At 36.4% G+C, this 22064-nt stretch overlaps 1 protein-coding gene and 1 pseudogene across 3 annotated transcripts in view; one reads left to right on the top strand and one right to left on the bottom strand.

Moving 5' to 3' along the window:
* PPP1R1C (protein phosphatase 1 regulatory inhibitor subunit 1C) overlaps positions 1-22064 on the top strand; it is a 190120-nt gene that overhangs the window by 54079 nt on the left and 113977 nt on the right. The window lies entirely within an intron of this gene.
* LOC140505950 (replication factor C subunit 5 pseudogene) lies at positions 1789-2951 on the bottom strand (annotated as a pseudogene).

Below are 22064 nucleotides of genomic sequence, written 5' to 3' on the forward strand. Positions count from 1 at the left end.
AAGGTAGAAGGCCTTGATTTAATTTGAATCCTGGCTTCACTATGTACTTACTATATGTATGCCCATAAGTTCCTTTAACTCTTGGGGCCTCATTTCCCCCATCTGTAAGATAAGGAAGTTAGACTTGATCATCTCAAAGAGTTTTTCCAGATCTAGTGTCTATGATACTAATATGATACTCATATTATTCCTTCTATGGACTGGAAAATCCAAGACAAAGTCTAAGTTTCTATCTGTTTACAGTGCTCAGTAAAGCTTATCAATTCATTTTTTGCTTTAAAAAAATTTAAGTTATTAGAAACCATTGAGAGATCTAAATTCTGCAAAAAAATTCAAAAATACTCTGGTAGATTTATGATTCAACAATCACTTAACTTGGATGACATAAAGGAACTTTGAACTGAGCTTTACCAATTAATAAGCCAACATGTCTATACTTCATTTTGGTGCTAAAATATAAAAAACAGATATTAACCAATACCAGAAAGTTGAAGTTATAGAGAGTTAGATTTTGACCCAAAATCAAAAAGAACTTCATAGCTACAGGTGTCCAATAATGAGAAACATTGACTGGTGAAGCAGTGAGCTCTTGGTCACTAAAAGTGCTTAAAATAGAAATTGGATGACCATCTGTCAAGGAAGCTAAGAGAGAATCTTCTTCATAATCGAGAAGCTTGTGTTAGATCATTGCTACTAAAGTAACTTTCGATTTTAAGAGTCTGTGGTTTTTATTCTAATCTACTGATTTGCAAAACAATTAAGTTTCTGACCTCTTCACAAGATTCTAAGATGACCACCATTCTTCACACCATCTCTTCTCAACTTATTCCTTAATGTTTATTTTAGACATGTTACCTGGCACACAGCAAACGACAGATAGTTTGAAAAAGAGGACAAATACTGACTGTGACCATAGACAAGTCTATAAATTTCGTATTTGGATTGGTAAAAGGAGTTTTATCACTGCTAGAATTATAAATTTGGACCAAAGGCAGAAAGGACTAATATTATTCAACATCTACTATTTGCTAGGTACTGTGTTAAATTCTTTAGAGGTATTATTCCATTTGATCATCATAACATTCTTGCAAGGGAGGTGCTATTATTTTCCCCATTTTACAGTTGAGGAGACTGAGGCAGATAGAGGTTAGGTGATTTGTCCTGGGTCACATAGCTAGCTAGTAAGCTTCTGAGGCTGGATTTGGACTCAGGTCTTTTTGACGCCAGGCTTAACACTCTATTTGCTGCACCACTTGATTGCCTCAAGCATTTATTATATGAAAGGTATGGGACTAGATGCTAAGGATAGAAAGATGAAAAACAATATATTCTGTGTCTTCAAGGAACTTACAGTCTATTGGTGAGGATAAGGCACATACAAAGACATGTATGACATAAGGTAGAATGTTAAAAGGGCAAAAGAAATATCCCAGTGCTATAAAAAACAGTAAGTGGAAAATTGCAATCACTTTTCTTTTTGGTGGGGTGGGGAGGCATAAATAATTGGGGTTAAATGACTTGCCCAGAATCACATAGCTAATAGGTGTCAAGTATCTGAGGCAGATTTGAACTCAGGTCCTCCTGATTCCAGGGTCAGGACTCTACCTACTGTGCCACCTAACTTCTCTCCTCCCCCAATCACTTTTTTTTTTTTTTAGAAAAGCACAAAATTTATTTTCAACCATAAACCCAATAATAATAAGTAAAGAGAATATCACAGATTACACATGAGATACAAATATTGTTCTCTGGGACAGTTCCAGATGGGGGCACACTTGGGAACTCTTCTTCCTTGATCAGAGCCCCAAGAGATCAAAGAGGCCTTCAGTAAGCTGGGCGCAGGAACATCCAAATGTCCTGTAAGTTCCTTATTGCCCACATGGGGAAAGTCAGCACTGCTAGGACTTCTTGTCCATTTCTAGCTCTCTGCTACAATTAAGTCTCTGGTGACTTGAAAGCTATGAGGGAACTTAACTGAATCTTCTCACTTGTGCCAGCAGCGAATCTGTGTTCAATGTCTGCCATTTTGATCAGCAAATGTATTGGAACTGGAGGTGGAAAGTCAACTCGATGTACAAATAAGTGTATCTCTGTCAGAATATCATGCAATGCCAAACACTTCAGGGTCTTCAGTCTCATGATATTCCTGTATGCAGTGGTAAAATCCTGGTTCAGCAACCAGTCAAGAATGTTGGAGATGTCAGACTTGAGTGGGTGTCCTGTGCAGGTGTACACTGTCTCCTTGGTCACCTTCCCAAAGGCCATATTGATGCTCTGCAAAATGTTCAGGGCCCTTCGCATATCACCACTGGAAAGGGTGACCAGCGCTTTCATTCCATCTTCACTTATGTCAACATTCTCTTCTTCTATGACGTGCTCCAGGTGGGAACCATCAGCTCAGGAGTCAAGGGGCCAAATCTGAATCTTGTATATCGAGACTGCAAAGCAGGGATGATCTTTGACAAATAATTACAGATGAGGCAAAACCTGGTGTTCTCTGTGAACTTCTTAATCACTCTTCTTAAGGCATTCTGAACATCCTGGGTCATGGCATCTGCCTTATCTAATATCACAAGTTTAAAACCTTTCTTAAATGTTGTCCTTGTGCTGGCAAAGCTCAGGATTGGTCCACGTATGATATCTATTCCTTGATCATCAGAAGCATTGAGGTCCAAGACCATAGAGTTGAACTCTTTGTCTTTGTAGAGTTGTTTGGCACAGGCCAAGATGGTGGATATCTTTCCTGTCCCAGGGGGGCCATAGAGAAGCAGATGTGGCAGTCGATCTTCACTGATAAATTTTCGGATGGTGCTTAGGATATCCTAATGAGAGATTAGGTCATTCAGTGTCTGTGGTCGATACTTTTCAACCCAGGGCGGGTTCCTGCTTTTGGTCGCAGGCTGCTGCTGTGGCTGCTGCCAGACAGCTGGGGCCTCCATGGCGGCACTGACCCTGAGCAGACCCACAGACCTAAGCACAGTGGGAAAGTGGCTAAAGCACGGCCTGCATCTCTGTTCCCCCCTCTCCCCCCAATCACTTTCAATTGATAAGACTTCATGGAGAAGTTGGCACCAGAGTAGAGTCTTAAAGGAAGGGAAGGATTTCAAGAGATGCAAATTAGAAGGGAATATGGCCCAGACAGAGGGAAAAGTTGGAGTGAGGTAATACAGGTATGAGAAGAAAGAAAGAAACTGAGGAGCAAATCTGCATGATGGGATTACAAAATGCATTAAAGGTGATAGAGTTCAAAGGTCCTGGAAATGGTAGATGGGAACTGGATTATGGAAGATTTTAAAATTGGCAGACTAAGGAGGTTGTATTTTTATCTTATACAGGGAGAGGAGGCACTGAAGATTTTTGAGCAAGGAATGGTGTGATCAGATGACTGCAATGGGAAGGATATTCTGGCTGAGGCAGAGGGGATGAATTGGAGACTATAGAGACTGGAGGCAAAGAGACAAGTGTGTAATGGGAAGACAAGTGTGCAAGGGAAAGATGACTTCAGTTTTAAACCTAGGTCACTAGGAAAATGGTGATCACCAAGATTAACCAAGATAGAATATGTGAAAGAGGATCAGGGTTTTTTGAGGGGTGGGTGGAAGGGGTTATATGATAAGCTTACTTTTAGAAATGTTGACTTTAAGGTAGCTGGCATGACATCTGGGTGAAAATGTCTGGCACAGCTGGATATAGAATACTGGAATTCAGAGAGAAGAGTGAGCCTGGGTGTAGATTTGGAAGTCATCTGAATACAGGACATGGGAGAGGATGAGGTCACCTAAGGAAAGATTTTAGAGAAGAAGGCTAAAGACAGATCTTGGGAAACACAAATACAAAGTATAGACTTGGAGAATGGAAAATGAACCAGCAATGGTTATACCAAGAGTTGTCAGACAAATAGGAGAACCAGGAGAAAACAGAATTATAGAAACTAAGATGTCCTGAAACATTGTTTAGCCTCCATATTTTCCATTCTCTTTTATTGCTCATCTATATTGACAATAGAAAGGGAAGGAGTATATGAAGTCAGAAAATATGATACATTTGGAAAAACAATTGGCAGGCATGGGCATAGTCATTGTTCTTTATAATTCTTATTTGTAAGCATAACTAAGTTTTCACAAATATTTTAATAACTCAGTGGATAAGCCAAACAGTGTATTTCTTTTTTTGTTGTTGTTTTTTATTTTTTATATTTTCATTTTTATTATTATTATTATTTTATTTGTTTTCAGTGTTCTACAATCACTTCCATATATCTTATCCATATATCTTCCATATCCCTCCCCTCTTTCCCCTCTACCCCCCCACTTCTTCCCCAATACGGCATATAGTTTTATATAGGTTCTACACATACATTCCTATTAAATACATTTTCACCTTAGTCATGTTGGATACTAGAATTAAAATGATTGGGAGAAATCATAAAACAAATCAAAACATAACAAAAGAAAATAATCTGCTTCATTCTGCAGTCAAATTCCATAGTTCTTTCCCTGGATATGGAAGGCATTTTGCCTTAAGAGACCATTGGGAATTATTTAAGTCTTTGCATCGCAATGAAGTACTAAGTCTACTAGAAAAATTCCTCACACACTGTGGTTGTTAGTATATACAAAGTTCTCCTGGTTCTGCTCTTTTCACTCAGCATCAGTTCATATAAGTCTTTCCATGAAGTCTTCCTGTTCATCATTTCTTAGCATTCCATGACAATCATATACCACAATTTATTCAGCCATTCCCCAATTGATGGGCATCCCTTTGATTTCCAGTTTTTGGCCACCATAAAGAGAGCTGCTGTAAATATTTCCCATTTTTTATGATCTCTTGGGGATCCAGTCCTAGAAGTGAAATTGCTGGATCAAAGGCTATGCACATTTTTGTAGCCCTTTGGGCATAGTTCCAAATTGCTCTCCAGAATGGTTGGATCAGCTCACAGCTCCACCAACAATGAATTAGTGTTCCAACTGTCCTACATCTTCTCCAGCATCTATCATCTTCCTGTTTTGTCATGTTAGCTAATCTGATAGGTATGGTTTAGTACCTCAGAGTTGTTTTGATTTGCATCTCTCTAATCGACAGTGATTTGGAACATTTTTTCATATGACTATAGATATCTTTAATTTCTTCCTCTGAAAATTACCTATTCATATCCTTTGACCATTTATCAATTAGAGAATGACTTGTATTCTTGTACATTTGACTCACATCTCTATATATTTTAGAAATAAGGCCTTTATCATAGACACTAATTGGAAAAATTCTTTCCCAGTTTTCTGCTTCCCTCCTAATCTTGGTTGCATTGGGTTTGGTTGTGCAAAACCTTTTTAGTTTAATGTAACCAAAATTATCCATTTTGCACTTCATAATGCTTTCTATTTCTTGTTTAGTCAAAAATTCTTCCCTTCTCCATAAATTTGATAAATACACTATTCCTTGCTCCACTAATTTGTTTATAGTATCAATCTTTATACCTAACTCATGTACCCATTTGGACTTTATTCTTGTGTATGGTGTCAGGCATTGGTCTATGCCTAGTTTCTGCCACACTGTTATCCAGTTTTCCCAGCAATTTTTGTCAAACAGTGAGTTCTTATCCCAGAAGCTGGGGTCCTTGGGTTTATCAAATAGTAGATTGCTATGTTCATTGACTACTGTGTTTTGAGTACCTAACCTATTCCACTGGTCTACCCATCTGTTTCTTAGCCAGTACCAAGTGGTTTTGATAACTGCTGCTTTATAATACAATTTGAGATCTGGTGGAGTTAGGTCATCTTCCCTAGTATTTCTTTTCATTTGAACTTATTTCTTCATTTGCATGCAACATTGCTGTTTTTCTTGGTTTCATAGCAAATGTACATGCTTTAGTGCCTGGTCACCACATAAACAGTGACAACTATCAGAACTAAGAATCTTTGGTTGCCCATTGTTTAAATTCTGTGAGACATTTGTAGCAGTAAATTCAAAGTTCATTCATTTCTATGAGTAGCTCTAATCTGCTGACCCACTGTCCCTAGGAGGTATTAAAAAACATTTGTGTGCTGTTGCAAAGCTTGTCTATTAAGAACATTAGGTCACTTAATTGTCCCAGAATTGTCATTGATAACTGCTCCTTTGGTCATGAATTATTGCCAATGAGTTAGAGATTCCAGTTAACACACCAGGGAGAAAGTGCTTTTTTTTTTTCGTTCCAGTAAAATACAAGCTGGACACATTTGCATAGTTACAACAGTAATAAGAGCTGAAAAGTTCTATTCAATAGCTCATGCTTATTTCATGGAAGATCGATCCAAATGTGAAAACTGATCCCCAGAAATAAACATATTTATAGGGAAAGCCAAAAGAAACAAAGATGGAAATATCTCCAAACTGAGAGAAACTCGTGCTTTAGAATTTATAGGTTATACATAGATATATTATTATCTAAATAGATGCAAGCCTATAGATAACTATATAGAGAGATCTCTACATAGATATAAAGATAGATGTGTCTTTGTCTTTGCATGTCTGTGTCTATGTCCCTCTGTCTCTCTCTCCCTCTCCCTCTCTCCCCTTATAGGTATGATGCCTTACAACTAAGTTCTAGGCTGAGACCATCTTTCACCACTATGTGTGTAACTCAAGCAAGTCACTTGAACTTGAGTCTCAGTTTCTTCATTTGTGTAATGAGTGGTTAGTGTCTAGTTTTAAAATTCCTCTTATATCTATAACAATAGATATAAAGATATGTGTATTTATATCGATATCAATATTTATATTGAGAGACAGAAGCAGATATCTCTATAAATAGATAGGTCTATATCTATCTTTGTTTTTTTTTTATTTTTTTTATTTTTTAATGTTTAACAATCACTGCCATACAATTGAGATTTTATCCCCCCACACCTATCCCCCACTACCCCCCTCCCTCCCCACGACTGCATACAATTCTGTATAGGTTCTACATATACTTTCCTATTGAGTATATTTTCACTATAGTCATGCTATGTAGTCAGACTAAAATAAATGAAAGAAAGCATATAACAAATCAAAACATGATACACAAACACATACACATACACAAACATGATCTGCTACATTTTGTGAATGGCTTCCATATTTCTTTCTCTGAGTGTGGAAGGCATTTTGCCTTGAGAACCACCATTGGGATTTTTTTTTTATAAGAAGTTCTTGCGTTCTTACGAAATTCCAAGTCTACCAGAAAAAACTCTCGCACACTGTGGTCGTTGCTGTGCACAAAGTTCTCCTGGTTCTGCCCCTTTCACTCAGCATCAGGTCATATAAGTCCTTCCAGGCCTCTCTGAAGTCCTCCTGTTCATCATTTCTTATGGCACAATAGTACTCCATTACATTCATATACATATATCCATCTTTGTATAGAGATATGTCAATAAACATTTTTTAAGCACTTACTACATGCCAGACACTGTGCTAAGTGAATAAGGATAAGATAATCGTATCTGTCAAGAAGCTTACACTTTATTGGTGGAGACATCATGAAGACAACTATGTTCCAATGCAATATATAAAAGATAAACTGGAGTTAGTTTCAAAGGGAAGGCACTACCATTAAGGAGGATTGAGTAAGGTTTCCTGTAGAAAGTAAGATTCTAGGTGAGACTTGAAGAAAGCCAGGGAAATTAGGGGACAGAGATGAGAAGGGACATAGTCCAAAGCACACAGGATGAATGAAAATGTCCAGAGTCAGGAGATGGAATGTCTAGAGTGAGTAACAGAGAAGAGGTCAACAGAGTATATGGAGTGAGGGGGTATAAAGAGCAAGAAGACTGGAAATGTAGGAAATGACTAAATTATGAAAGACTTTAAAAGCTAGAGGATTTTATATGTATTTGTTTTCTTCCATGCAGATATTTACATCTAAACTCTATCTTTCTTCCTTCCTTCCTTCCTTCCTTCCTTCCTTCCTTCCTTCCTTCCTTCCTTCCTTCCTTCCTTCCTTCCTTCTTTATTTCTTTCTATCATCTAAATATCCATTGATATAGATAAACCTATGGGTATATATAGAGGGATTTTTAGAGCTGGAAGGTACTTTAATGTTCAACCAGTCATTGAACAAATAGGTAACTGAAGCTCAGAGAAGTTCAAGTAATTATACTTGAATTACAAGACTCAAATAGTGGAAACCTGGATGAGATTTCAGGTATCCATTTACTCTTTTTTGCAACATTACATTGTCTTTGGGTTACAAAATCATGGGTGAATTTTCAATTTCATAATTTCTGATTCACTTTTTCACTGCTTTAGTTGACTTGGTTCTTAAGAAGCCCTTGTGAAAATGAGAAAACATATCAATTCCATAAAAATAAGACTTCGGTGGAGTGGAATGAACCCTCCATTAGGAATTGAGATAGTTGCTTTTTAGTGCTGGGACTTTGTTAACTTGTGTGTCATTAAGTCAGCTACTGTCATTTTTTCTGTGCTGCTCCATGGGCACTGCCAGATGGTGCTCTTGTTGACGTTGCCCTTTGTTACTTAGCTGTTTCTAGCTTCTGGCTTTGCTGAAATGCTCTACTTGGCTCTGTGCTCCAAAGAAGACATTGGACAGGAGCCATGTGGACTGCTGTTTTCCTTGTCCAAGGAGCAAGATGCTTTGGAAAATTAATCTCTCCTTAGAATATCCAGTGACTGAATTCTTTAACTGATCAACTCTTAAACTTGGAGTTACCCACCTAACAATTCTTATAATTGGGATTGCCCTAGAAATCTCTTTATTCTGTCAGAAGACCAGCAGCAGGATTGTGCTGTCTGAGGCATTCAGAATCTACTTTCCCATACCCTAAAAGTTGGGGTTCTGGAAGTAATGTCTTTGTATCACTCTTTCAGGCTTCATAGAAGTGTATGTCTCCTGGGCTTTGCGTTTTGGCCACAACTCATCATTAGTGATGGCAACATTTGCCCTTCCCCTTGCTGTGTACTCAAAGAGGTACAAGGGGAAAGGTGAAAAGTGAATCTGATAGTACCCTCAAAAGTTTAGTTCTTATTCCAGAAGTGATTACTTTACCTGAATCTGAGCAGGACCAGCTTACTTTTTAAAGGCCAATAAGTCTATGCCTGATCTTCATCTAGCTTCATCTAGCAAACTTCATCTCGCAAGAAGTAATAATTGCTTGCCATAGGGGGGACGGCAGAGAAACAAAAATTACTTGTTCTAAAGCTGGTTCACTAGGAAAAGGTGATCAACCAAAATAAGCTAAGATAGGGATGTTTGGAGGAGGAGCAGGGTTTGGTTTTATTTTGTTTGGAGGAATGGATGGAAGAAGGGATTATATGAAAAACTTCTTTTTAGATATGTTGAATTTGAGCTACTCATGGAATATCTAGGTGAAATGTCCAGCAGGTAGTTGGATATAGAGCACTTAAGAGCTTAGAGAGGATCCAAGAGACATGCCCTATTACATTACATTACAAGAGAGTTTCTTTATACTCTACTGTCAGGTTGGTTAAGAAAACTTCTCAATTTGATAAAAGTTTCCCCAATTTGCTTCCTTTACTGATTTGTAAAGCCAATAATTTATCAATGGATAATTATCTGCTATTGATACTAGGCAAGACATTCTGGAATGGAATGGCAGTTGTTACCATAAGACCTCTCATGGCCCCTTCTAATACTAAGGTTTCATGACTGGGTTTCCACAATATTAAAAATTTCACTTTTTGATCATGATGAATGATATTTATTTTATTCTTATTAATCAGAATGAACATGAAATTGAATTAAATTGAAGGTGATAGAAAATATTTATTAAGAACTTAATGTTCCCTAGGTGTGGGCTATATCACCTGAAAATGTTAAACTATTATAAGCTTATTAGGGACTTTGTTTCTTGCTTTGATACTGCTACTTTTTACATAACTTGGTAGTGATAGGGGCTGGAGGGAACTAAATAAAATTGCAAAGCAGACCCAACGTGGAGATGAGATGATAATAGCACTTTGCCATTACCACCTTTTGGTCAGAGAGTTCTCTTGAGGATCTGTAATTAATTCAAAATTTTCATAGCATGTATAGAACTTGTTACTTTTCGAATAATTAAATATAGGTTCATTGCAGAAATTTTGGCAGCCACTGTTTTTCTGAATGAAAGAAATAATGACAAGCTGATAGCTTAAAAAAAGAAAACAGCAGTGCATTTTTTTCCCCCTCAGCACAATATAATTACCAGCCTAATTCAGACAGCCTGAAAAACTGTCTCAGTGAACTTAAAAGTACAGGAATGGATGAATTTAATTCAGATGATCACTATGTATACCACTGTGAGCAATAATTCCTTAGAAGAAATGGAGTAGCCCTCATGGTCAAAAAAGGGTTGAGAAAAGCAGTACTGGGATATAATCCCCAAAATGACAGAATATCTGTGCAAATCAAAGGCAAACTGTTCCACATCACAGTAACAGAGGTCTATGCTCCAACCACTGCTGCTGAAGAGCCCAAAGTTGATCAGTTCTATGAAGACCTGCAACATCTTTTGGAAATAACACCAAAAAAAGATGTCACATTCATCATAGGAGACTGAGATGTCAAAGTAGGAAATCAAAAGGTAATTGGAATAACAGGCAAGTTTTACCTTGGAATACAAAATGAAACAGGACACAGATTAATAGAGTTCTGTTAAACTAACTCACTGGTCATAATAAACACTCTTTTTCAAAAACCCAAGAGGTGATTCTACACATGGACATCACCAGATTTCAATATAAAATTAGATTGATTATATACTTTGCAGCCAAAGCTGGAAATGTTCTACAGTCAGTTAAAACAAGACCTGGAATTGACTATGGCTCAGATCACGAGCTTCTTATTGCAAAATTCAGACTTAAATTGAAGAAAGTAGGGGAAGCTATCACATAGTTGTAATCTAAATAACATCCCTTATGAATATGAAATGGAGGTGATAAATAGGTTTAAGGGATTAGATTTAATAAGATGGCCTGAAGAGCTATGGACAGAGATTCACAATTATTGTACAGGGGGCAGCAACAAAAAGCATTCCAAAGAACAAGAAGAGTAAGAAAGCAAAATGGTAGTCTGATGAGGCTTTATGAATAACTGAGGAAAGAAGGAAAGGGAAAGCTAAAGGAGAAAGACAGATATACCTGATGAATGCAGAATTCCAGAGAAGAGCAAGAAGAGATAAGGTTTTCTTAAATGAACAATGCAAAGAAATAAAAGAAAACAATAGAATGAGAAAAACAAGAATTTTCTTAAAGATAATTAGAGATATCAAGAGAAAGTTTCATGCAAAAATAGGTGTGATGAAACAAAAAAGTGGTTTGCCCTTAATAGAAGCAGAAGAAATTAAGAAGAGGTGACAAGACAAGAATGTATAAAAAGATTGTTGTTTTTGTCCTTGGTTCTTGAGGAGGACACCAGGAAGGTAATGTCATCATTTGCAAGTGAGTTGGATTTCATTGAGAAAGGGCTGTGCAAGATCACCAGCCTCACTCTTTCCTCCAGAGGCCTCTGGGTGGCAAGATACAGATCAGAAGGACTGGAGATGGCCCTGGATATGGTGGGAGACCTTCGCCTTTTTAAGCTAAGGTTTTTCCCAGCTTGCAGTTTGGCTGAGGCAATACCCATGAAGTGATTAAGGGTAGGTAAGAAATGAGGGGGTGGTTCGGTGGGGGCATGGCCTCTTTTACCTAGTCCAAAAGGAGAAAAAACAATCTGGGAGGGGAAGACCTTCAGGGTTTCTGGTCAAAATAGGAAATAATTGCTGTTTATACTTATTCTGAGCTATCAAGTCCAGACAATGACCAAGTGAGACTTGGGCTGGGACTCATTACTGGTCAATCAGTGAGAGCCAGAGTGATATGAGATTAAGGCATGGTCCTTAAAAAAAGCTATCTGGTCCTCAAACTTCAAGGTATCTTCAGCAATCAAAATTTATATTCCTTTGGGCAGAGTGCCTACAGGTAAGGGCCTGATTCCCAAGGGAGACAGAGTTGGAGGCAAGAAAGAGTTTAATATCACTGATAACCAAGATGGTGTGGTTACCTATCTACAGCCAGACATGTTGGATAATAGTCATGTGGGCCTTAGGAAGCATCACTAATAATAAGGGGAGTGGAGGTCTCAGAATTCCAGCTCAGCTATTTAAAAATCTAAGATAATTCTGTTAAAGTGCTACATTCAAGATGCCCGCAAATTTTAAAAACAAAGTGGCCTCTGGATTAGAAAAGATCAGTTTACATCCCAATTCTAAAGAAGGGCAATGGCAAAGAATGTTCACATTACTGAATAACTGCACTCATTTCACATGCCAGCAAGGTTAAGCTTAAGATTCTGCAAAAGAGACTTTAGCGATCTGTAAACCAAGAATTTCCAGAAGAGAAGCCTGGTTTTTGAAGAGTCAGAGGAACTAGAGACCAAATTGCCAACATTTTCTGGATTATGAAGAAAGTAAGGTAGTTCCAGAAAAACATCTTCTTCTTTGATTACACTGAAGTTATTGACTGTGCGGATCACAACAAAATGTGGCAAGTCCTAGATCATCTTATTTGTCTCCTAAGGAAACTGCATGTGTGTCAAGGAGCAATAGTTAGACCCAAACATGGAACAACTAATTGCTTTAAGATAGAGAAAGGAGCACAAAAAGATTATATATGGTCACCTTACTTATTTAACCTGTACGCAGAGTGTATCATGTGAAATGCCATGCTCGATGGATCAAAAGCTGGAATTCAGGTTGCTGGCAGAAATATCAACAATCTCAGAGATACAGATGATATCACTCTGATGGCAGAAAGTGAAGAGGAATTGAAAAGTCTCCTGATGAGGGTCAAAAAGGAGAGCATAAAAGCTGGCTTGAAGCTTAACATTAAAAAAAAAATGAAGATTTTGGCAATTGGTCTCATCACTTCCTGGCAAATAGAAGGAGAAGAAATGTAAGCAGTGTCAGAGTTTATATTCTTGGGTTCAAAGATCACTGCAGATGGGAACTGCAGCCATGAAATTAAAAGAAGCTTGCTCTTTGGAAGGAAAGCTATGGCAAATCTGGACAGCATACTAAACAGCAGAGGTATAATCTTGTATGGTAGCAATGTATAATTCTGAGAGTTGGACTGTTGAAAAAGCTGCATGCTGTGGAGTCAATGCTTTCAAACTGTGGTGCTGGAGAAGACTTGAGAATCCTTTAGACAGCAAGGAGCTCAACTCAGTCAATACTTAAAGAAATTAATTCTGAAACTTAAATACTTTGATAGGAAAGGACTCATTGGAAAAGATCCTGATGTTGGAAAAGATTGAAATCAAAAGGTAAAGAGGATGGCAGAGGATGAGATGGAGAGATAGCGTCATGGAATGAAAATTAAACTGTGAACATGTATATGGCAAAATCACACATATAGATATACACATATGACTAAGTACTGGGTCACAGTAATTGGATTTACTAAACTGGGACACTTCTATATGTGTATATATGACTATTAATTAGAGATAATAGGTTACAGTTGCTGATCTGCATCAGCAAAGGGGATTTCCACACTGAGTTTCCCATATCAATAAAATCATGGCCCAAACCAGAAATGGAAATAACAACAAAGCATTTTGTGTGTATACATGTGTGTATGTATCTATGTATGTGTCCTCTCCTCCTCACCTTCTCTTTCAGTCCATGAATTTCACTTCCTTTAAAATCTAGTGGAAAATTAGTACCTCTAGGAAGCCCTCTAAGATTGTTTTAGCTGATTCTTTTCACCTTTTTATAACTCCTCAATCTTTGAAAATTTCAGCTATGCCATCACATTGAACTTGATAGATAAGCTTTGTTTAAAAAAGTGGTCTTCGATTCTTTCAAATGTGTTTGTGCTGTTTTCTCAATTATGCTATCTTGTCTTTGAAGGTAAGTCTTCTATTTTCCAACTCTTTCTCAGCTCAAGCATCTAAATGCACACAATAATGAGTACAGTACAGTAGACATATGAGAAGTTTTGCTTAATTAATGTTGTTACTGACCGAAAAGAGAGGATATCATTAGAATAAGAAATTGTGATCCCTTATTTCTATCATTTTTTTGAAAACAGTGCATAAATGGTGTTTTGGTTTTAATTCAATAAAGTTTAACCTATAACTAAACATCAATTGGCATGAAGTAGTTAAAATCATTGCAAATTCAAGAAATGCAAATGTCAGAACACATATAAAAACTAGCTACTATTTTCTCAGGTTAAAAAAAATCCAAAACAACCATCCATTAGAAAAATAGCATAAAAACTTGAGAATATTCAGGCATCATTCTTCTTTCTCTAGTAATCATCTCTGCTCAGTTCCAATCCACTCCAGGATAATATCCAACTAATAAAAAAGGAAAACAGTGTGTAAATCAGCAGTTCAAATCTATGGTACATTTCAAATCTGTTTTCAAAGGTTTGTCTTTTGCCAAATATAAAATGTGCTTGGTCAGTCACTCCATATTCAAAGCCAGTTTGTGAAGGGAACTGTCAATTTGTTTCTGAAATATTTACTGAAACCACCATGGATTTTTTTATAAGAATCATTTTCCAAGAAATATAATGATGTGTCCTCCCTATTCCTCCATCCTATTCCACCAAAAATGTCTCAGAAAAAAAGTCATCTTCAATAAATCCCAATATTATAATCTTATTTTAAATGAAAAAGATCTGTCTTAAAAGTTGAAATAAAACAGCACAATGGAAATTTTTAAAAAGTATATAGAAGCATAATACAAGCATCCACAAAGTGTTAATTAAATATTTCTCATGGAAATGTATCTTGACATACAACTTTTACAAATGTGAGTCATTAGCTGTTGGTGGAGATATTTTGGAAAACAATTTGGAATTATGTTAGAATTACCACTAAGTTATTAATGATGTTACCTATATCCAGGATATACCTTGAGAAAGTAAAAAAAATGAAAGATTCAATATGTACAAAAATATTCATATGGACATTTTTTTTGGCAGTAAAAAAGGAAAAAGAAAACAAAGCAGATATTCATTGATTGGGGAATGACTGAACAAATTGTGATATGTGACATAATGGAATATTATTAGATTATAACAGATGAAGATGAAGAATTCTGGGAAGCAAGAAAAGATATGCATTAATTGGTAGAGTGAAGTAAGCAGATCCAATTGACAAATATAAACAATTTTTCAATAGGCATTTATTAAGCATCTACAGTGTACCAAGCACTGCTACATGGCCCTGGGGAAACAAAACAAAAAAAAAATGAAACAACCCTTGGTCTCAGGGAGATTTGTTGCTATTGAGTCATTTTTCAGTTGTGTCTGATTCTTTGTGACCCCATCTGGGGTTTTCTTGGCAAAGATACTGGAATGTTCCACCATTTCCTTCTCTAGCTCATTTTATAGATGAGGAAACTGAGGCAACCAGGGTTAAGTGACTTGCCCAGGGACAAACAGCTACTAAGTATCTGAGGTTGGATTTGAATTCAGGAAGCTGAATCTTCCTGACTCTAGGCTCAGTGCTTTATCCATTGTGTCACCTAGCTGCCTATTCAGGGAGGCTTACACTCTATCAAAAAACTGATACCCTATGTGACAAAAATAAAATAAACGATGACTGCAATAATATAAGCAAAAAGAAACATTTACATGGAGCCAAACTCATATTAACTGCAATGATAAATCTTGGTTTGGATATAAAAAATAATCAATTAATAATTATTAATTAAGTGACTACTATGTGCCAAGCAGTATGCTAGTAAATGCAAAAGATGCAAAGATAATGAGTGAAATAATCCCTGCTCTCAAAGAATTTACATTCTAACAGGGGACATAAATACATTTTTGCAAGTATATACAGCACTAATGTAAAGACAATAAATAAGGTTAATTTAGAATTTAGGGAACTGGAAATTGAGGGGCTTCAGAAAAGACTTCATGTCAAAGTTGGTACAAGAGTTGGAACTTGAAAGGAGATAGGGATTCTGTGAGGCAGAAGGGAGGGTAGGAAGTATCTTTTGCTTAGTGGGAAGGCATGGAGATAGGAGAGGGAGTATCACTTGTAAGGAATAGAGAGAAGGTTAGTTTGGCTAGATCTCAGAGTATGAGAAGGGAGTAATGTTCAATGGGATTAGAGAGATAGGTTAGGACAAGGATGTTAGGGGATTTAAAACTGAGGAGGAGTTTGTATTTGATAGAGAGTTCCTGGGGTTATTCGAAGGGAGTTACATGATCAGATCCATGTTTAAGGAAAATCACTGTGGTATCAGTGTGGAGGATGGACCGAAGTGGGGAGAGAGGTCAGGTAGGAAAGCCATTTATGAGACCATTGAAATAATCCAGCCAAGAAGGGATGAGGGTCTGAACTAAGGCAGTAACTGTGAGTAGAGAGAGTGAGTTGCTTTTTCAACTGAAGTAGACACCAAATCTTAAGCTTGTTTCTAATAATAATGCTTGTCCTTAAATAGTGCTTTTATAAAGCTTTTATATAAACTTTTATGAAGTACTATAAATAGCAAGGACCTTTGAGAACACTCTGTGCCGTACCTAGATATTGACAGATTGCATTTGTAGACAGCACAATTCAGAAACTACATAAAGGTTAAGTAAGATATGAAGCTATCAAGAGCTTGGAAAAGAACCTAATTACTCTGATATTTAATGCTGGATTTATCTTTATCTTTTGCTATTCTTGTATAAGAACCATTGGTTAGACTGTCATGTATTTGTCTTAAAATTTTAGTCATAAAAACTATCTCTATGTCTATTTCAAGTTAGAGTAAGATGAGAAAAGAGTAAATAAAATTGAACAGGCTTCTGAGACCATGGTTCAGTTGACCTTTTCTTTCTGATAGCTATAGAAAATATATTTTGACTTTAGATGATAGAATGAAATGAGTTAGAAGCAGCTATAAAACAAAAACGCCTTTCCACAGTCATCAAGTGTATTTATTGTGGAGAGTGACACCTTGTGGATTTCATGTACACCCATCATCCCTTTTCCAACTAGAAGATGGAAGGACTAACACTGGGTCCAAGAGGAACTTAAAGGGAGATTTTTTTTTCTTAATTCATTGTTTCTGTTATCACAATGATTTACTCACAATGATGTAATTCAAATAATAAGACTATAAAATCCACAATAGCTGTATCTACAAGAATGGTGAAGAATCCATAATGATCCAATTAATTTATTCAATGCAGCTATCCAAAAAGGGTGAAGCAGAAGTGGAGCACAAACTATACATCATGCAATTTGGCAGATAGATCAAAGTACAGCAACCCGATATTTTGTCAAATGGTTACTGCACTTTGGGCTATAACCATAGGACTTATATTCTTGACTATGGTTCCTGGCCAGGAGTGTAGGAGGGGGAAAGCATCAGCTACTTTTACTTGAAATAACCCATTCCATTTTCTTGCACCACTTTTAAGAAATTTTTCCTTGTGTTGAGTCAAAATTTGTGTATCTGTAATTTATCAAAAATAATGATAGCGTTTTCTATTTATATAGTGCTTTTAGGCTCATAAAGTGTTTTATAAATATCTCATTTGAGCTTCAGAAAAACCTTATGGGGTAAGTACCTCTGGTATGATTATCCCCTTGTTACAGACAAGGAAATGGAGGCTCATTGAGGTTGATCAAGGTTTGACTTCTTGATCCTTTTTTTTTTTTTTAACAGCTACTGCTCTTTCTCTCATCCTGGATTTCTCACAGAGTTCCTGTGGAGAAGAATATGAGTTTCTATATTTTTCTTGCCCTACTGTTTCTGAAATAAATACTTTGTAGGTTTTTTCTTAAGAAGTAGTTTATATTGTTAATCACTACGGAGAAACCAAATTACAGAATCATGGGAGTAGACCATATAATTCACTTTAAGTAGAGCAAGCTTCTACTTAAAGACTTCCAGTGACAGGAAACACATTACTTCCTGAAATATCCTATATCATTTTTTCCATTACCCTAATAAGTACTTATATTGAATCAAAATACACACACCTGAATTTATGGATAATAACTTCTATTTATATAATGTTTTAAGTTTTGAAAATAATTTATAAACATTATCTTAATTGATTCTCAGAAAAAGTCATTGAAGTAGTTATTGTAAGATATTATCCTCACTTGACAGACAAAGAAACTCAGGCACGTTGAAGTGAAGTGAATTATCCATGATCACAGGCAAGTAAGTATGTGAGGTGGAGTTTGAACTGGAGTCACTCCTGAGTCAAAGTGCAGGATTCTTTCCATTATACTTCATTTTGCCTTTTAAAATTAATGATCTCAAGCCTAATCTTTCTACCACATGAAAACCCTTAAAAAATTTGAAAATTGCTATTATCTGGGAATAGTCAGTGTTGGAGGAATTGTGAACAGATAGGTATACTAATGCATTGTTAATGGAATTGTGAATTGGTCCAGATATTCTGGATAGCATTTGTAATTTTATGAAAAAAGTAACTGAAGTGACCATACCCTGGGACTCAGATAATCTACCTGACAAAAAAAAAAAAAAAAGGATCCAGACTTCCAGGAGCAGTGCCAAGATAACAGAGGAGAGAAATACTCAGCTGAGCTCTTCCATTACTCCATTACAAAAATCTTTTAAAAACACCTCAAATAGAATTCTGGAGTGGCAGAGCCAAAAAATCAGAGTGAGGTGTTGTTCTAGTACAAGCAAAAGAGGAGGTCAGAAAGAGTTATCTGTGACATGGTGGTGGAAGTTGGTCCAGAGCTCAGGTGGATGAAACACCAGTGGTAGGACTTAGTGATGGTAACAGAAGCAGCAGCTTTGGGAGCTCTCAAGCCAAAGATAGTAAAGGAATCTGAAAAATGGTCAGAAAGAGATAGCAGGGTATCCCTGTACAAATACTGGACATAGAACCAGATGCTGTTTGGCAACTCTGTTGCCTATACACACTCCTGGGTCATAATTCAAGGGTAGAGAGGAGCAATTTTGGTCCAGATGGAGTGGAAGCCCTGAGGGACAGTATCACTTCTAACCTCAAGGGATCAGAGGACCCTGAGGGGTGGGGGCCAATATCACTTCTGGTCCCAAGTGAGAAAGAACTCCAAGGAGCACTATTGATTGCAATCTTGTGGGGACCATAGTGCAGACCAGGAGAGGAGTGACCTTACCTCTCCCTAGATCACACCACCTAGGAAGCACTGAAAACTTTTACAACCCCAGAACCAGCTCTGAAAAGAGGAGTGCAAAAAAGCCTGAAGCTTGAAACAGTCTTTCCACTTCCCACACTGAGAACAAGGCCCAACATTAACATGAAAGTTACAAATCTAGAAACTGAGGGAAAATGAGTAAACAGCAACAACTACAAAAACCTGACCAAAATCTACTATGGTGACAGGAAAGATCAAGATACAGTCTCAGAAGACACAATAAAGTCATAATAATTACATATAAAACCTCAAAGGACAATATAAATTGGGTACAAGCCCAACAAGAATTCTTGGAAGAGATACAAAAAGATAGTTTCAAAGTCAAATAAAAGGAAAAATTAAGTAAAGAAATAAAAAACAAAGGAAAAAGTTATGAAAAGACAATTAACAGCTTGGTAAAGGAGGCACAAAAATACTCAAGAAAATAATACTTGAAAATACAAAATTGGCCAAGTGGAAAAAGAAGCATAAAAATTCACTGATGAAAATAACTTCTTAAAAAGGAGAATTGGCCAAATGGAAAAAGAAATATAGAAACTCATTATTTTGTTTCCAATTAGCTTTTAATCTGTGCTTCCATAGCTCTTTATTAAATTATTGCATTATGAAGGTGCCATGTAGGAAGAAATAGACAGATAAACTATACACATGGGGAACCTCAACTTTTCTCTCTCAGTGCTAAATAAATCTAAAGGTAAAATAAATAATAAAGAAGTCAAGGAGATGAATAGAATCTTAGAAAAATTATATGTGATAGAACTCTAAAGAAAACTGAATGGGAATAGAAAGAAATATCTTTTTCTCAGCTGTACATGGCCCTTCATAAAAATTTACGTTATAATAGGGCATAAAAACCTAACAACCAAGTGCAGAAGAACAAAAATATTAAATGCATCCTTTTCAGATTACAATACAATAAATATTACATTTAATAAAGAGTTACAGAAGCATAGATTAAAAGCTAATTGGAAACTTAAACAATGTAATCCTAAAGAATGAATGGGTCACAGAATAAATCATAGAAACAATTATTTCATTACAGAGAATGACAAAAATGAGACAACATTCCAAAATTTGTGGGATGCCGCCAAATCGGTACTTAGGGGAAAAATTATACCTGTAAATATTTACATGGGTAACGAAAAGAAAGAGAACCTCTCTCAAACTGTTGTGAATTGACTCCAGCACATCCCTAAGATCCTTTCAACTCCTAATTAGCACCAGATCCATGCAGATTACCATAGAGTTGCACTCAGTAATACTGTAGATGTATGCAGTGCAACTTTTGCTGTCTTCATATAGCTTTACCCAAATCACTTTTTCCCTTTCAGAAATTTAGAATCATAGAGTAGGGGGAAATTTTAGAGGTCCCCTGGGAAATGAATAGCCCCTGTTTACTTTCTTGAGAAGTAGTTTTGAATTCAGTAATGTGGACTGTTGGTTTTAGAAAACTTGAAAAATATAGTTGCTCTGTCAATTCTAGAGTAAATACAGGTCATTAAAGAAAGCAGCGTGAGCTCCTTGTGCTGGAATAATTATACTTATTTACAAATTAGATGTTACCTATAAGAGAAAACACATCCTTTAAAAGGAATTATTTATTCACCTGGAGAAAAAGTGACAAATTCAGACCAATATTCAACAGAAAAAGCATTGCAATAAAAATCAGATTTGATTACAAATGTATCAATTTTATTTATGCCCAAATAAACTAAAGTTGCTCATAAGATGGTAGAGAGGAAGATAACAAAGGAATAAAATAAATGATAGATAAAAAATTAAGAAAAATGAGGAATAACCAAAACAGCATTTCAAAACTTTTAAAATAAAGTAGTTAGCTTGATTTTCAAGCTCAGATGATGCTTTCCTTCTGCTTTTCTTTTGCAAACTTTGGAAGAAGAAGCAGAAATATTGTACCTGAGTCAGAAACAATTGCTGGTGGTGAATTTCTATTTAATGGCCAAAGATCATCTGTCTTGATAATCTAATGTCACTTCTTTAAATATTTCCATATAGGATGTTTCAAACCTGGCACTGGTCATCCTTAAAATGAATGATTTTGTAGTTAAGTAAGGAGAATAATATCGAAATTTGTTAATTGAAAATGGGAACCTGTAAAAATACATATGTTATATAAATATATAGTATACTTATACGTACATATATGCATACACATGCATATATAAATACACGCACATATTTGTTACTGTTGTTCATTCTTGTTTTCCAAGAGGACCAGTGACATTTTGGGTAATGTTCTGATTTGTGCATAATTTGGATTTAAGTGAAGCAGAGTTGCACAAAGTCATAAGCCTCACTCTTTCTTCCTGAGTCATCAAAGTCCAGTGACAGGTCAAAAGTCAAGATAACTGGCAATGACCTTGAATGCAACGGATGACCTTGGCATCTTCAATGTAATAAGTACTTAATAAATGTTTATTGATTGGCTGAATTATTCTACTAGGATTAAAGGAGATTATTCCTTTGTTCATTTGTATTTTTCAGGATTTTGTCTCTATGGTCAGTACCCGTATCTTCTGCTGTTGTTGTTCAGTAGTTTCAGTCATATCTTGCTCTTCATGACCCCATTTGGGGTTCTCTTGGCAAAGATACCAGCATTATTTGCCATTTCCTTCTCAAGCCCATTTTACAGATGAGGAAACTGAGGCAACCAGGGTTAAGTGACTTGCCCAGGGTCATGTAGCTAGTAAGTGTCTAAGGCTGAAGTTGAACTCATGAAGATGAATCTTCCTGACTCTAGACCTGGCACTACATCCACTGAGCCACCTAGTTGCCCTTATTGCATTAGAATTCTGCTATTGGTGGGCAGAGACATTGTTTTAAATAATCTTTGTACCTCCTTTAGTACTCTGCTAAAGGTAGATTAATAAATGTTTATTGTTATATATTCTCAGGCATTCATTTAGGAGAT

The sequence above is a fragment of the Notamacropus eugenii genome, chromosome 5 (assembly GCF_028372415.1).
Source record: "Notamacropus eugenii isolate mMacEug1 chromosome 5, mMacEug1.pri_v2, whole genome shotgun sequence".
Taxonomy (NCBI): domain Eukaryota; kingdom Metazoa; phylum Chordata; class Mammalia; order Diprotodontia; family Macropodidae; genus Notamacropus; species Notamacropus eugenii.